This window comes from Phasianus colchicus, chromosome 1, assembly GCF_987193195.1.
Source record: "Phasianus colchicus chromosome 1, bPhaCol1.hap1.1, whole genome shotgun sequence".
Classification (NCBI taxonomy): domain Eukaryota; kingdom Metazoa; phylum Chordata; class Aves; order Galliformes; family Phasianidae; genus Phasianus; species Phasianus colchicus.
In genome coordinates this window covers 100,903,742-100,918,856 of record NC_143436.1, presented here as the reverse complement: position 1 = coordinate 100,918,856, position 15,115 = coordinate 100,903,742, and the positions used below count along the sequence as shown (strand labels likewise).

General features: G+C 38.9%; 1 long non-coding RNA gene across 8 annotated transcripts in view; it reads right to left on the bottom strand.

Moving 5' to 3' along the window:
* The window catches only part of LOC116241965 (uncharacterized), a 343,284-nt gene that overhangs the window by 93,354 nt on the left and 234,815 nt on the right, over window positions 1-15,115 (bottom strand). Inside the window, exon 1 of one of the 8 annotated variants that reach the window (XR_016458834.1) lies at window positions 5,577-7,527. The exons of the other annotated variants lie outside the window; for them this stretch is intronic. This is a non-coding gene — a long non-coding RNA (uncharacterized LOC116241965). Of the gene's footprint in view, window positions 1-5,576; window positions 7,528-15,115 lie in introns of those variants that run through there. 8 annotated transcript variants of the gene reach the window in all.

Here is a 15,115-nt window from a genome sequence, read left to right as displayed (position 1 = left end):
TGAATATGCTAACAGTCCACAATCCCACTGCTGTGAAAGTGTAATCTGATTTCATGTTGCAAATACATTTGTTGTCCATGGCATAATATTCCTCCTCCTATCATATAACCTGTGGTTAGCAACCTACAGACTAGGTTGCTAAAAAAATTTTTCATTTCTCTGAATTGCTTAAACCTGAAAGAAAAAGGGATCATGGTCTACTTGGAAATACAGGCACACTGCAAATATAACTCGTTAAAGGCTTTCCAACTCAATATGCTTACAAGTTAAATGAAGCACTCTACTGTACTCTGCAAAAGATAGAAATCTGCTTTTCTATTTGAATATTAAGATGTCCTAAAATAAATGTTACTGAAAAAAAAAAATGATGTCTGATTAAGAAAGTGATAGATCTAGCATGTAAATCCATTTTGTATTGGACACAGGCTATCTAATGCAACACTTCAGTAGGGAGATACTAGCAGGCAGGTAGCTGCACTTTCTGAACTCTGATTGAATCCGCAGTACTAATGGACTAATGAAGGTAAGCTGCAAGACTAACTTTTGGAAGGGAAGTAAGACAATGAAAAAGACTGCATATGGGCAAAATAAGGGCTTGGGCATTTGCTCCTCTGCAAAGTCAGGAAGAGTACTCAAGCCTGTTAGTCAGCATGCCTTCCTCTTTGAGGAGTGCCAGCGAAACTGACAGAGCAGCCCAAGGAGGATGGCAGTGCCAGCCCTGTTGGTGTGGCAGGGAGGGAAGGGACAAGGCGCAGCTCCTGGCAGGCCACAGCCAGGCCAAGCATAGGATCCCCATAGCCGCACAGTCAGGGAGGGTTTTCCCTGGTGACTTCAATGGGCTGAGATCAGGCCCTTGCCTGTATGTATCTTTACTATCCCACTCGTAACGCTGTCATCATGAGCTTAAGGATGTGACTGGGAAGGAGAGCAGAAATGTCTTTGAAGTCATGAAATATATCCCGGATCCTGGATATCTGCCATTTTACAACACAGGAGCTGAACGCATTCTGCCTTAGCGACAGGTTAGCCGTTAGGAAGTAAGAAGCAAGGGAAAAACCCAGCACGGATACATCCTCCCTGCCTAATCCCCCCAGGCACGGGGCACTCTGGATGCACTGGCACAGGCCCCAGCTGGCTGCCAGCCGGGCACTCTGCCCCGAAACCCAGCCGCTGCCTGAAGAAGCACCTGGCTGAGGTACGGGTCACCCAGGCAGGCACTGTGCCTGGCCCCAGTGCTGGAAGGTCCCAACCGCCTGGAGCAGCGCTGACCCAGAGCCCTTCTCTTATGGGGAGAGAGCCGGCGGGAAGCACTGAGGAGCCCTCACTGCTCTGTTGATCCCGCCCGAGGAGCTTGGCTGGCCTAACAGTGGATCATTGTTCTTGATTAAAAACACTATTTTTGCGCAGTAATAATTTAAAAGCCTAGCAGAATATTATTTTGTGGTTGTGGCAGCAATTTGTCAGTCAAAACAAGTGTTGTAAACTGTTCAGGTTTGGGAGAGAGTGAGCAGATGAAGCAACAACAAAAACCACTGACTGCACGCGCAGCCTCTATGCAGCCGGTGCAATTCTACCTGTGTTTTTAAATCACTGGGGCATAATCACAAACCAAAATCATAATTCTAGTGAAAAACCACATATGTGCTGATGTGGAGGGATTTCATTAGCACGCCATATTACTGCATCCTGCAAGTAGTCTGCCTGTTTCATTCTCCCGTTTGAAAGAATACAGAGCAATTCAAATACAAAAACAAAAAAAAAACCAAAAAACAAAACACCAAACAAAACGGAAAGCAGAGCAAGAAAGAAATGAAGAGAATTTCTGCTAAATTGGATTTTCTTGTCTCTTTCTGTAGTTTTTATCACCGAGATGACAAAACATTATCATTAGCAGTTTATGCCAAAAGTTAACATTTGCCATCATTTCTATTTTCTCCGAACCACAAAGGTTGGAGCCTGCTATGCACTCCCTTTATCTTCATCTGTTACTTTAGAATCTAAGAGCGTACTGTGCCCATTAATCTTTCATGGCAGAGTTCACTGAAGTTCTGCCAAAATTCAATAATTATATTCCATCCAATGCAGCAATTTATTTATCTCATTGCTGGAATTTAGAACATATAGAACAAAGTGCTTAGTTTATATGAATGAAAAGTTTGCTTAAAAAGCAACAACAAAAAACTGCCCGGTTTCATTTCTAAAGTTTTAAAACATGCAGTAGAACGTATACAGGAAAAAAGCTATTTCTACAAGACCTCATGCTATCTTGTTAAAGTAAGAAATGTTCTACAGTGTTAACTCTTTTCATATGATTTACAGTATTTTACAAATACCTTTGTAACTTTTATTCAAATGTATTATGACACATACATTTATACTGTGCTACTAAAACATGCAGTTCACTAATGTCTAACAGTCATTAAAAATGTCATCTACAAAGCAATAATTTATATTTTAAATGTAGAATTCCTTTTTTTTGTTTACTGCACTAGAATAGGTAACTGGGAGTTCAACTGTTCTGTGCAGTAAAATCTAATATACAAAACTGAAGAAAAGTTAAGCTTTATAATTGTACTCCTTCATGATATGTTTGCAAACAAATAGAAAACATAAAAACCTCCCAGTAGGAAGATTCAAACACATTATTTTGGACAGCTGTTAAAAATAAAAATGCCATAATGCAGATTACTTAGTATGTTTCACCTTTTATAGTCTCAGGAGAAGTAGCTAATCAGTCTTTTTCCAGCCTAGCTGCAATAAAATATTAATCTACTGGTTTAGTATTGAAGAACAGAATATAGTATCTATATATTTTCAGCTTTATACTTCAAAATTTATGAATGCAGACTGCTTATTTATGTGATAGAAATGCGACTTGTGCATATATTCGTACAGAAAATATATTTCCTGATGTAGAAAAGCTCTAATTTAGAACACGCAATCAAAAGCCAAATTTATAAGGTGGTAAGATTTATGTAAAACTCTCTGTTACTTCATATATTAAATTTTACACTTCAGGCATGCTATCAGACAAAATTTGACTGCAGATTTAGAAAGCCTTCAAAAAGTTTTTGGAGCATAACTTGCTTTGATTTATAACACAGCTCTTCAACAACCAAAACGGAACCCAAAACCTCTGGAACTAGTGCACTAGCAAGTGTTCGTTATTTCACAGTAAAACCTTCTAGGTAAAACTAGGAATACCACAAGAAAACATCTCAGAGTTATAGTTTTGCAGTAACTAGATGAGCATATGCATATTTGAAATTAAGTGCACCTAATTTAATAATTCATGAGAAATTACTTCCACACATTGGTAAATAAATTTCATAATGATTTGCTAAAATTTTACTGTCACATTTACTTTAGCCTTCAACCTGATCATTTTTCACAGTACTTTAAATGAAAATATGATTCACCTGTGATGTATTTCTTCCTGTCGTAAAACTTTTAAAATGTCCCAGAAAAATGAAGTAACTCTTATTCACGATACTTTAGTTTGCTCATTTTCTACATCTATTTTTTTTTTTTTTTTCCCCAACATTTTAATCTTGTCTACTTTCTTTTACTGCAAATGATATGTGCTACAATTAAACTCAGAGGAGACTTCATGGAGATTCAGTCTCCTGCAAGGTAACAACGAGCAAACCCTCCCAGGCAAGTCGAGGCACTGGACTGTCTCCGAAGCACAAGGTTTTTCCCGGTCCAGTTATGCCTTGTGTTATGTAATAAAGCAAACACAGACACCCACACAGACACAGACACCTTACAGAAAACGCACGCTTGAACAGCAGAAAGACAATACCTGTAAAGCCCATTTTAACTGCAGGAACTACTGCACAGGGGACCGAACAGGGGGCAGGGCGCAGGAAGGTGCGGAACGGCTGCTCCGCACCGACGCTGTGAGCACGTAGGGCACTGCTCACCAGCAAACAACACACCGAGGCAGAAACAGGCAATTCCAAGGCTGCAGCCACGAGAGTTGCCATGTAAAATAAAAACACCTAACAAAAAAGCCTGCCTGGCGCACTTTGTCTTACATCGCACACACATGGAAAAGACAGCAGGATAGAGTACACACTGTGTGTCAGAGGAGGTCCTTAACTTCCAGTTGCTGGGCTGCTTTGTTAAACAGAGATTAAATTCTCAGAACCTTAGAGTGTACAATAATAATGCATTCCCTTACGGTGCCAGATTTGTTTATGTAATATCAGCGAGGAATAATCACCCATTTACTGTGCTGATGAGCTCCACAAGTTTCGGAACTTGGAGCACCCTTGAAATGTGAACTTTCACAGCTCCTTCCTCATGTTTAGACTAACTGGCTTTCCCCCTCTTCAACAACAAAGGACAGCCCAACTCCTGCTCCCTGTCTTGCAGCTCAGACCCATACCCAGACTTGAAGGAATTAGAATAAATCCAGAGGCACAGCCGAGCTTTCCCTTGCATACCCCCCATCAGTGGATCTAGGCACGTATTTTTCAACAGTTACAGCAAAAAGCTTCAATTATGCAATTCGAACAAAGAAACTTCTAGAAAACGTCATTACTTACTGTGAACTGAGCATAATTTACTGAGATTAAAAGTTTAAGGATTCATCTGCTTTACGTCCACAAGTGTTTTAAGCAATCCCTAACACTGTATCCTGCTTAAACGTGACAGTTTGGGCTGCTTTGGCGTGGTGAGAAACATAAAGGTGCCAATGATTCCCATTATGCCTTCGCTCCTTGCAGCCTGGTTTTTGGAGGTGCGTGAGCTGCGGAAATTCAGGCTGCTAATAGCAACAATTTGGTACATTAGGAAAAAACAGACCCTCCTCTCCCCCCTTCGCTCCCCTCCCCGAATGCTGCAGATATACTGTATAAAGTCATTTTGACATGCCTACACAACTGGTTGTGGCAGCTTTCAGACATGATTCCTAATCACAAAAAAATGCTTCAGGTTCTTTTAGAGAAAGCTTGCCGTCGGGAAGTTGATTTTGGCCAAGTGCCAAAATCATGTGCAAAAGGGGCCCTCATTACCAATTCATGGCAGCCTTCAGTGCTGACAAAAAAATGTGACCCAACAGGCTAAAGCAACAACTAAAATTAAAAAGTACAAGACAAAGACAACTTACTTAATATTCCTTCCATCGCCACATTAAACTTTTCCGTAATTAAACCCTTGTTAGTTCAAAGCGGTTTGCAACTACTTTTAAACGATTGCACAGGCAGTCTGTAAAAGTTGAAAGCTTTCCCTGCAAACTCTCCCAACCGCTGCCCTGTTACACACGGTTCCCTTGGATGGCAGAACTTTTTGCTGCGCACCGCCACAAGCGATCCCTCCTGCACGAGAAGCGACGCGCCCCTGCACATTGCAGCTAAAAGGGAGCCGAGCATTAGGAGCTTTTGCGAGCATGAAAGCCATAGGAGGAGTGAGGAGGGGGGAGGAGAGAAAGAGCTGGAGACCTGGGAGCGGCTATTTCCTAAACTTTCTAAAAAGATTATCAAAAAGCTCATGCAAACATTAAGCGATCACAATTAACAGAGCTCACTGCACCGCTGTCCCATAAAAGCAGATTCGATACACAGCCTTACCTAGATGTCGTCTGGCTTTTCTGTGGATCAAAAAGTTTCCTGCCTAAGCACACAGATATTCTTTCACCGGCTATAAAGGCCCCTTTTATGAATCCAGCACTGTAACAGCCTGCTTTCTGCACCGCGGCGAGAGCAGGATGCGTCAGCTTTCAGGAGAAAAACAGCCTTAATACACAATTAGTGGCAGAGTGTCTAATAGTGGATTTATCTTAAAGAGTGAAAAGGCATTTTTTAAAAAGCAAGGAGGGTGCGGTCAGATCTTAGGCTATCCCTGAGAAAAGGGGCCTAGGCTGCACTAGTACCTAAATACTAGCAGAAGCTGGCTGGGAAGGGAGCCAATGGAATGACTTTGTTTGACCCAGCTGCCAATCTCTCCTGAAGCAGTGCGCCAGACTAAACACTGACACTATTTTAACTCAAATCAGGCTACAGCAGCTGTTTGCTTTCCGGCTCTCAGCTATGCACCATGGCCATGATGACTCTGCACGGCGCAGATGATGGAGCTGGGGCAGTTCGGCTCAAATGCGTTCCGGCTTTGGGCTAGTGATGGAGATGTGGGGGGCGGGAAGGCTGCCGGGATGGGGCTTGCCTTCTTCCCTCACCGCTTGCTTGCTTGCTTAAACACCCCTACCTCCATTTTCCGCAAAGTGAAATGAAAATGAGGTTTGAGGCTCACAGAAAATTCAGTGCTGCACGTCAGGTGGAAAGACAGAAGTTACTGCCCAGAACCAACAAAAGCCAGAAGACATTGTAAAGCCGTGCCTCCAAAATCCATCTGCAGCCTGAAATTATTTACCTTCATAGAATCATAGAATCATAGAATGGCCTGGATTGAAAAGGACCATAATGATCACCTACTTTCAACTCCCCTGCTACGTACAGGCTCACCAACCACTAGACCAGGCTGTCCAGAGCCATATCCAAGCTGGCCTTGAATGCCTCCAAGGATGGGGCATCCACAACCTCCTTGGGCAACCTGTTCCAGTGTGTCACCATCCTTTGGGTGAAAAACTTCCTCCTAAGAAGTCTTCCTCGTTAGCGGCACTAAAATAGTTCAGCATAAAAATAATCAACACACAGATCATTCATTCTTAATTGTAGAATGAAGGTCTGCGGATAGACCTAAGAAAGCAGGCACTGCATGTGTATATACATGTGCACATTTACATACACATCCAGATTCCGATCTAAATTACAGCAGCGCAAATTGCACTGTAAGCAACAAAGTTACTGCAGATTAAACTGAGGGTGGAATTCGACAGCCAATTTACATATCAAACTGTGAGACTGAAAAAAATACATAAGTAGATATTAGCAATAGGCATATGGCATGGAGGTTAGCATGTCTTTTCCAACTCAATAAAAAGTCAAAGAAGATTTGCAGCTGTGGAAAGGAAATACGTTAAGAACTCATGGCTGCTTATGAAGTACTAGACATATAGCATATTCCAACATAGCACCTACAGTTTGCAACATTTTCACCTAAACTCAGCCTCGTTACTTAAGCCAAACTTTGTTTCCTCTCACCCTGCCGTGGAAAGTTGCTGGCTGTTTCCCAAAACTAAATGTCATGATAATTTCCTAGTTCGGTAAAAAATCAAAAGAACATCCCCACCTAAAACCATGAGGCACAGAGAGAGAACCCAATCTTTTCTATTGCAAAATTGTGACTTATCTTGATATGGAGTAAAGGAGAAGGGAAGGTGAGTTAAAGACACTTGAATGTCTTAGCTAAACACTGCTAAATATCTCAAATTCAACAGTGATACTTCAGAGATAACGGGGGGGAAAAAACACAAACACAAAAGAAACATAAAAATAAAACAAACTAACAAATCCAAAATCATAAGGCTGTTATCTATCTTATGTTGTCGAGCACCAACAGATTTCCATGAGCTGTTCAAGAGCCCACTACCAGAAACTGGTGGATGTCACCAATATTGCACTAGCTCAAATCTTACTTTTTAAGTACTTGAAGATCTAATTGCTCCAAGTTAAAAAAAAAAAAAAAAAAAAAAAAAATCAGAAAACATCTTAAATAATACACCATACAAAAAATAAGAACTAGAAAATGGAATGAGTTATGCCTATCAGAACACATGTCCAATATTGCCAGTATTTCTAACATGCAAATTGAAATGGGAAATGAGACCTGCAACATGTCTAAAATACAAAAACATAGTATCCAACTGTATTTATGTTATAGTGGAACATATAAAAAGTCAGATACCCATACCTGAGAAGTTTGAAATCTTAAAATGGCAGACAGGTGAGAAAAGCCAATTGTGTCTATAGTCCTCTGCTCTCACTTAGAAGCACAGTGATCATTTATTTGAGATGAATTTACATGCCTTCTAAAGAAAATGTTGAATCCTCAGCAAAATCAGTGCATTTTGCCAGGAATTCACATCTTGAATTGCAAGACAAAAAAGGTAATACTGAAGCAATAGCTCTAGGAAACAAAAAATTCAAACTTAGCGTAGCTGTAGAAGAACAAAAGTACAAGATAAGAAAAAAATATATAGGGTGGAGTGAAACTTCGCCAGCTCCTTGAGGCAGAAAAGAAGGTAATATGGCCAGATCGACAGATAAAGAATTCAGCAACTAAGCTGTTGAATGATAGGAGAGGAACAACGTTGCTCTTGGTGAAACCAGCAAGAATTTATCCAAGACTTGACAAGATCAGGATGTGGATAAACCATGGTAGATATGCACTTAGAAGACTGACAGAAAAAAAAAAGACAAGACTATGCATTTAAAGGTGGAATACAAAAGGCTTTTCTTTCAAATACAGTATAATGAGCAGAAAGCTCATGCAACTTTCTCATTTTTCTTGGAAAGCTAATAAAAATTGTATTCCTGTTTCTGTTTACAAGGGTGGGTCCTCATAGTGTCATTTTGATTTGTAAGTTAAATATTGTCATAATTGCTCCAGGGTGGTTGCGGGAGAAGGAGGTGGTATCTGGCATTTCTTCCCCTTTTAATCAAAGTTCTGTCAGCCTTGGGCAATGCATGAAGAAACATAGGGAAGCACTGGAATTGGTAACTACTGGAGCTTTGCTGACAAATACAAATCTCTTTCCTTCTACAAAACAATTTAAAATTCTTATTATCTTATAAATGAAGCATTAGTACAGCTAAGCTCATTTGAAGTTCCTGTTGTAGAAAATCTCTGGTTACTCCTAAAAGGGTTTTCTTTCAGAAATACCATATTCATTCATTCTAACTTGCTTTTGAAGCTAGGAAGCTGAATGTGTGTGATTACACTGTATGTATTGATGCCATCTAAAAATTCCTCAAATCACTGACCAATATTGGATAGATTTAATATCAGAAGTTTTGGGTGTATTTTTGAGAAACACTGTAACTTCGAGGTCTCCATCCTGTATCAAGTAGCGGTCAAATGAACAAATGAGAAATTATAACAGCATCCCTATAGCAAATACAGAAAATCTTTGGAAGATTAAATGCTTCAGTATTTTACACCCAAAACTTCTATCAGATGTAGTTCAATTAATTTCAAGAAATGAATGCATAAGAAAGTAGGCTTTCGTGCTTATGAATTCCTTTGTATGTTTTTTTTGTTTTATTTTGCTGGTGAGTTGATAGAAAGCACATCAGAAATACCTTCGACAAGCTTTTTTGTTTTGCTTTGTTTTGTCTTTTTGTTTCAATTATTCAAGTAGAATGACTTCTTTCTGCCATCACTTCTTCAACCTTTGGTACTATAATTTTTCACCCACTACTTCATGACCAAATGATTTTTCACTTCAAATCAATTGGAAAACTCCAACTGATTTCAAATGAATCAGGATTTTATCCTTGTCAGCCTCAAGTCATATTATTGCCAGAGGGGCCCAGAGCAGGATGCATGTAGAGCACTGTGAAGTGATTTATTGCTTCCAGCTTCCTCTTGTGCATCAGCCACTTTGGGAAGAAATGACGGGCCAAAACTGTGATGTAACCTTACAAGTCATATATGCCATTCTGGCATTTGAGACTGAGCTCTTATAATGTTCTGTGTTTGTTCACCTACTGAGCTCTGTACTATTTGAACCTTCAGCAAGTATCACTGCTGGGCTCCAATAATAAATAATAATTTCGCCAATAAGAACCACAGGAGAGGGGGAGGAGAGAAGAAGAAAAGAAATTAAAGATCAATGAAACTTTTGTTTCAGTATTTCACATACGTCAGGTGAGAAAATTAGATTTCCAAAACCAAAACTGACTTCAAACTTTATTTTATTGAGCACCATTTCTTTATTAATATATTTATTTTCAATGTGCATATTTTAAGCTGGGAGACAATGGTGAAATTTCACACACACACACACACACACACACACACACACACAAAAAAAAAAAAAAAAAAAGAAAAGAAAATACAGGAAGGCATGCTATACATTCTATGTAAAAAGTGAGAAATGGAAATAAATTAGAGACAGTCATCTATTCATGTTAAAATGGAACCCAGATGCTAAATGCTGAAAAGAAACTTGCCTTAGAAACTTGATTACATAAATATCTTTCATAAAGGATTTACATCCTCCTCTGAATTAACCAGTGTGCACCACACCACTACCAACAGTAGTACATTAAGTCTTTTCCATTGCCTTTGGTTGGGAAATGCTGATATTACCATAGTCCATAGACATTCCTTATAGAAGAGGATAGAAAAGAGTGGCGACTTTTGCAGCTATGGAATTAGTTTAATTCAGACTCTAAAATTAGTCTTACACAATCTCATCATCTCCAGATGCTCCTTTATGCTCATAAATCCACTAAAATGTTTATATTGTCCCATGCAAAGGGGTGAATGCCTGCTGTGGATTGTTGCTCCAAGGCAGCAATAACTTACTATGTCTTTTCTGTAGCAAGTTGCAGTGTTTTTTGAAGTACAATCTATAGACATTTGCTCTTTCCATCACACCTCCCACATTTCCACAAACCACAACATATTTGTGCTTCAAGACATCTTCTGGAACAAATCAGTTTTAGTTTTGAATTAGAATACGGCATGACATGAGGCAGATATAGCTGATGTTTCTCCTAAGAATAAATTTGTGTGTGTTTAGAACAGAGACCAAGCAAACATCAAGTTTGCATACACTCCTTACTTGTATACCAAGGAAATAGCTACCATATGTATTAAAAGTCAATATCAAACATAATTAAATTAGATATAATACAAATGGACCCCCTAGACCACCATCCAATCTCACTCATTCCATCTTTGGGACCAATTATCATATAATTATACTGAGTAGTGCTGAGAATCCTTAAGAGAACCCTATTGTGTTGCCAAACAAAAAGGCAGTTCTTGCCTCAAACATCATCCTACTATTTTGTCAATCAAATGCAGCTCTGGTATATAAGTTTCCTTTCTTGAGCTCATACACAAAGTTAGCTCTCTTCTCCCATCACCGTAATCTCTCTCTTGTAGTTCTGACTACTGAAGAAAGGGAGACAGATGTTCCAGCTTTTCTTAGTGGGTAAATACCTCCAACAGATTTACTGTTTTTTTTCTCTCTCTCTTTTTTTTTTTTTTTTTCCAAGCAAGAGGTAAGATAAGGAAAATGAGAAAAAGGAAATGATCATAATTATTTGCAAAATACCTTTCCAAATATTAAGCAAGCACGAACATCCATTTCATAGTTACCACTAAGTATAAAAACGAGATGGACAACAAAAAAATACGCAGGTTGCTCTGAAAGTAATGCTTCCTATTGATTTCCATGGAAACCACAAAGAATACAAAAAGCATAGTAACAGAGCTACAAACACTGTTTTTCAACACAGTCATCACCATTAGCCATGTGTTTTCACCAGTGATGTCCAAGAGAAGAGTCTGCATGCCATGCTTGTAATAATCTGCACCAGTGGAAGTGACCCACTGTCACTGTTGCCACTGTCAAAACTCACCATCCACTGCCTCACTGTGCTCACATCCATGGTTTGTCTTCCATAAATGTTCAGCAAGAATCAATGAATATCAGTAAGTGCCATTTTATCCACATGGAGGAATGCAATGACACATCTGTACTTCCATGTCAAATGCCATTCTGTCAGACTGCCACTCTGCTGCCATCTGCCACACGACAACAAAATAGAATGGAATATTGGCAGGAAGGTTCAATCTCTACTGTCATACCACCAACATCTGCCTCTGACATCATGGACCAAAATAATAAAATAGGAGGCATTACTTTTGGATCAACTCTTTTATTATTTATCATATTGAACACTACTTAAATGCAAACATGTCTGGGAAAAAAAAATATGTTTTAGAGGTTCAATGGGGCTAGAAAATAGGATTCTTGGATTTCTGATCCTGCTTCCAGTTCAATGGGTAATCTTTGGATATTAACTTCTCAATCTATCCCAGATCTCAGCTGAAGTAAATTCACAGTGCTCAAAAGGCATTTAAAAGAACATGCTTAGCTAAACCTACTGTCTTCTACATCTTAGTTTTTTAAAAGTGGGATAGATAATATTTTTATTAGTTGTTAAGCAACTAACATAATATTAGTAATAACACTATTAATTCTCCTTACATGATTTTAGATCCATCACTATAGCAATGGCAGAAGAATTTCAAAAAACACATAATCATAAATTAATATGGAATCACAGAATCCTAGAATCCTTAGAGTTGGAAGGAATCTCTAAAGGTCATCTAGTCCAACCTCTCTGCATTGAACAGGGACCTCCACAGCTAGATCAGGTTGTCCAGGGCCTGATCCAGACTCATCTCGAATGCCAGAGATGGGGCGCCAACCACATCTCTGGGCAACATGTTCCAGTGCCTCACTACCCTCACTGTAAAAGATTTTTTCCTTATATCCAACCTAAATCTACCCTCTTAAGCTTGAAGCCCTTGTTCTATCACAACATGCCCTGCTGAAGAGTCTGTTCCCTTTTTTCTGTAGCTCCCGTTTAGGCGCTGAAATACCGCTATCAGATCACCTCGGAGCCTTCTCTTCTCCAGACTGAACAGCCCCAGTTCTCTCAGACTGCCCTCATAGAGGAGGTGTTCCATCCCTTGGACCATCTTTGCAGCCCTCCTCTGGAAGTGCCTCAAAAGGTTTATGTCTTTCCTGTACTTAGGACTCCACATCTAGATGCAGTTGTCCAGGTGAGGCCTCATCAGCACAGAGCAGAGGAGCAGGATCACCCCTCTCGAACTACAATTTCTTATTGCTTATAGTGTTCATCTGAGGTAGCAATCAATATTAAACAAGTCTCTACTGAATATCCAGAATAAATTTGAGGTTAATTGAAGTGTTGTTTTTATGTAAGTTGGAGAGACAGGGCATCAAATTTAGTTTTCCAATGCATGCTTCACATAGATTGTCCTAAGCACTAATGCTTAGTTTTAAACTGCTTGCTTCACTGCAAAGTTTAAATAACCAATCACTCTGCAATGTATATTCCTTTAACTCGGTGCTATGTTGACTCTTAAAATATTTTCACTTTTTAATATAAACTTTTCAGACAAAAATCTCTCTTAGAGAACAAGGACCCTATAGAACTAAAATGGGGAGAAGTAACCATTTTCTGTTTTTCAGTCTCACCTGTTTAAGTACAGCTGGCACAGCACAGATGCATGTATTATTCTTGTCTGTGGGATAGCCTGTTTACCAATCTTCTGAGAACTTACAGTTGAAATTGATTTGCATACAAATCGTGATGGTATTTACTATTAATGTGAAGCAGAAGAGCCTACCATTTACACCAGGAGACTAAAAATCTATATGTCAGTTCTATTCAAATTTCTAGAGGAGAAAAAGGAGGCAGGTGGGATTTGTGAACATCATTGACCGCAAGATCCTACCCCGTGGCCATTTCCATCGTTAAGTGCAACAAAAGCAAACCCAGTCGTATGAGAGAAACTAAAACTACCCAAGTTTCAAAATCATTACACCAAACGGTTTGGATATTAAATCCTTTATCTGTATATGATAACTTCATCTACTGCCTGAAGACAAAACATAACATACAACTGAAACAATATATGCAACACTATTATTGCATTTTCCTTGCAAATCTGGTTATCTAGAGTTTTGTCCTTTCAAACTCAATACAAGACACAAAAGGATCATATTTAGGTTCCTATATTACTTGTCAGTCAAACACTTAACTGAACAGAGAAGCAGTAGATGATGAAGTTTACCTACTATCTGAGATCCCAAGATAAAGGACTGTAAGTGACAGTCTATTGTCTACTTTATGTTAAATATCATAATATTACATAGTTTTGGTTAGGGGCCTGTAACACACCAGAATAAATATAACGAGAACACACATCAGAGGAGAGCAGCATTTTTTTTTCTTCAAAACAAACAAACAAACAAACAAAATCATGTTAGAAAATAAGCTTTATCTTATTTCTCTCAGTATTCTGATGATCCAGATTTTTAGGACTGCAACTGCCAAGTGAAAGTCCTCTTAAATGAAGTTCTTTATATTAAATCAGGTAAATCCTATTCAGTTCTTATTAGTTATTCATATAAATGTTAATCTCCCACTCTACATAGAGTATACTTGATGCCTTTTTGATACAATGCTTCCTCATGTGTCTAAAGCAGCTTTTAATCCAGTCCCAGTTGCATTTTAGCAGCTATTTTAGACAGCACTTTACTGTCACTGGAGAAGTTTCAAGTTTAATCTAAGAGCAACTTCTGCATCCCAGCTGAAAAAGCAGTATTATTAGAAGTAATTTTCAGTTAGTTACCTCATCATAAGTTGGTTTACATTTACATAATATGAAGTTAAATTACCACTCCAACATGAAACCCAGGAAAATGAAATTCGCTTATGGAGGAGTCCTTGCAAAGCAGAAATCTTTTTCAAATCATGAGTATGGTGTGTCACATCTGTTTAATACATATATTTTCCGTTCATATTTGAGAGCTGTATGCAAGTACTGATGGAGAACACATGCTTATTAGCTTAGTCTCATGAGTAACCAAATATCATGAATGATCAAACAGAGTTTTTATTACTTTGTGTACATTTTTAATGTAGAATCTTGGTATGTAATCATTCCTCCAACATCACAATATTTAAAGAGCAAATAACTGAGGAATGGGTTCATCAAACTTCAGTGCAGGCCAAAACTTTCTCCAGCATTGTACACACACACACACACACAAAAAAAAAGATTAAGAGAGAGAGACAGCAGATGTGAGCAGTTTGAATCCCATCACTCTACTGGATGAAAAACTGATGGCAACAATGGTTGAGTGTAAATTCTAAATATGCTTAGCATATTTATTTTAAATTTATGTGGGTGCATATAAATAAATATTACATATATATTATGATATTTGCTGAAAAGGACCTTACTGGACATGGGGACTTGAAGGACTTGAAGCTGGACATGAGCCAGCAATGTGTCTTCACAGCCCAGAAAGCCAACTGTATCCTGGGCTGCAACCAAAGAAGCATGGCCAGCAGGTTGACAGAGGTGATTCTGCCTGCTCTGATAAGACCTCATCTGGAGTACTGTTGAAGATGTGAAGTCCTCAGTACAGGAC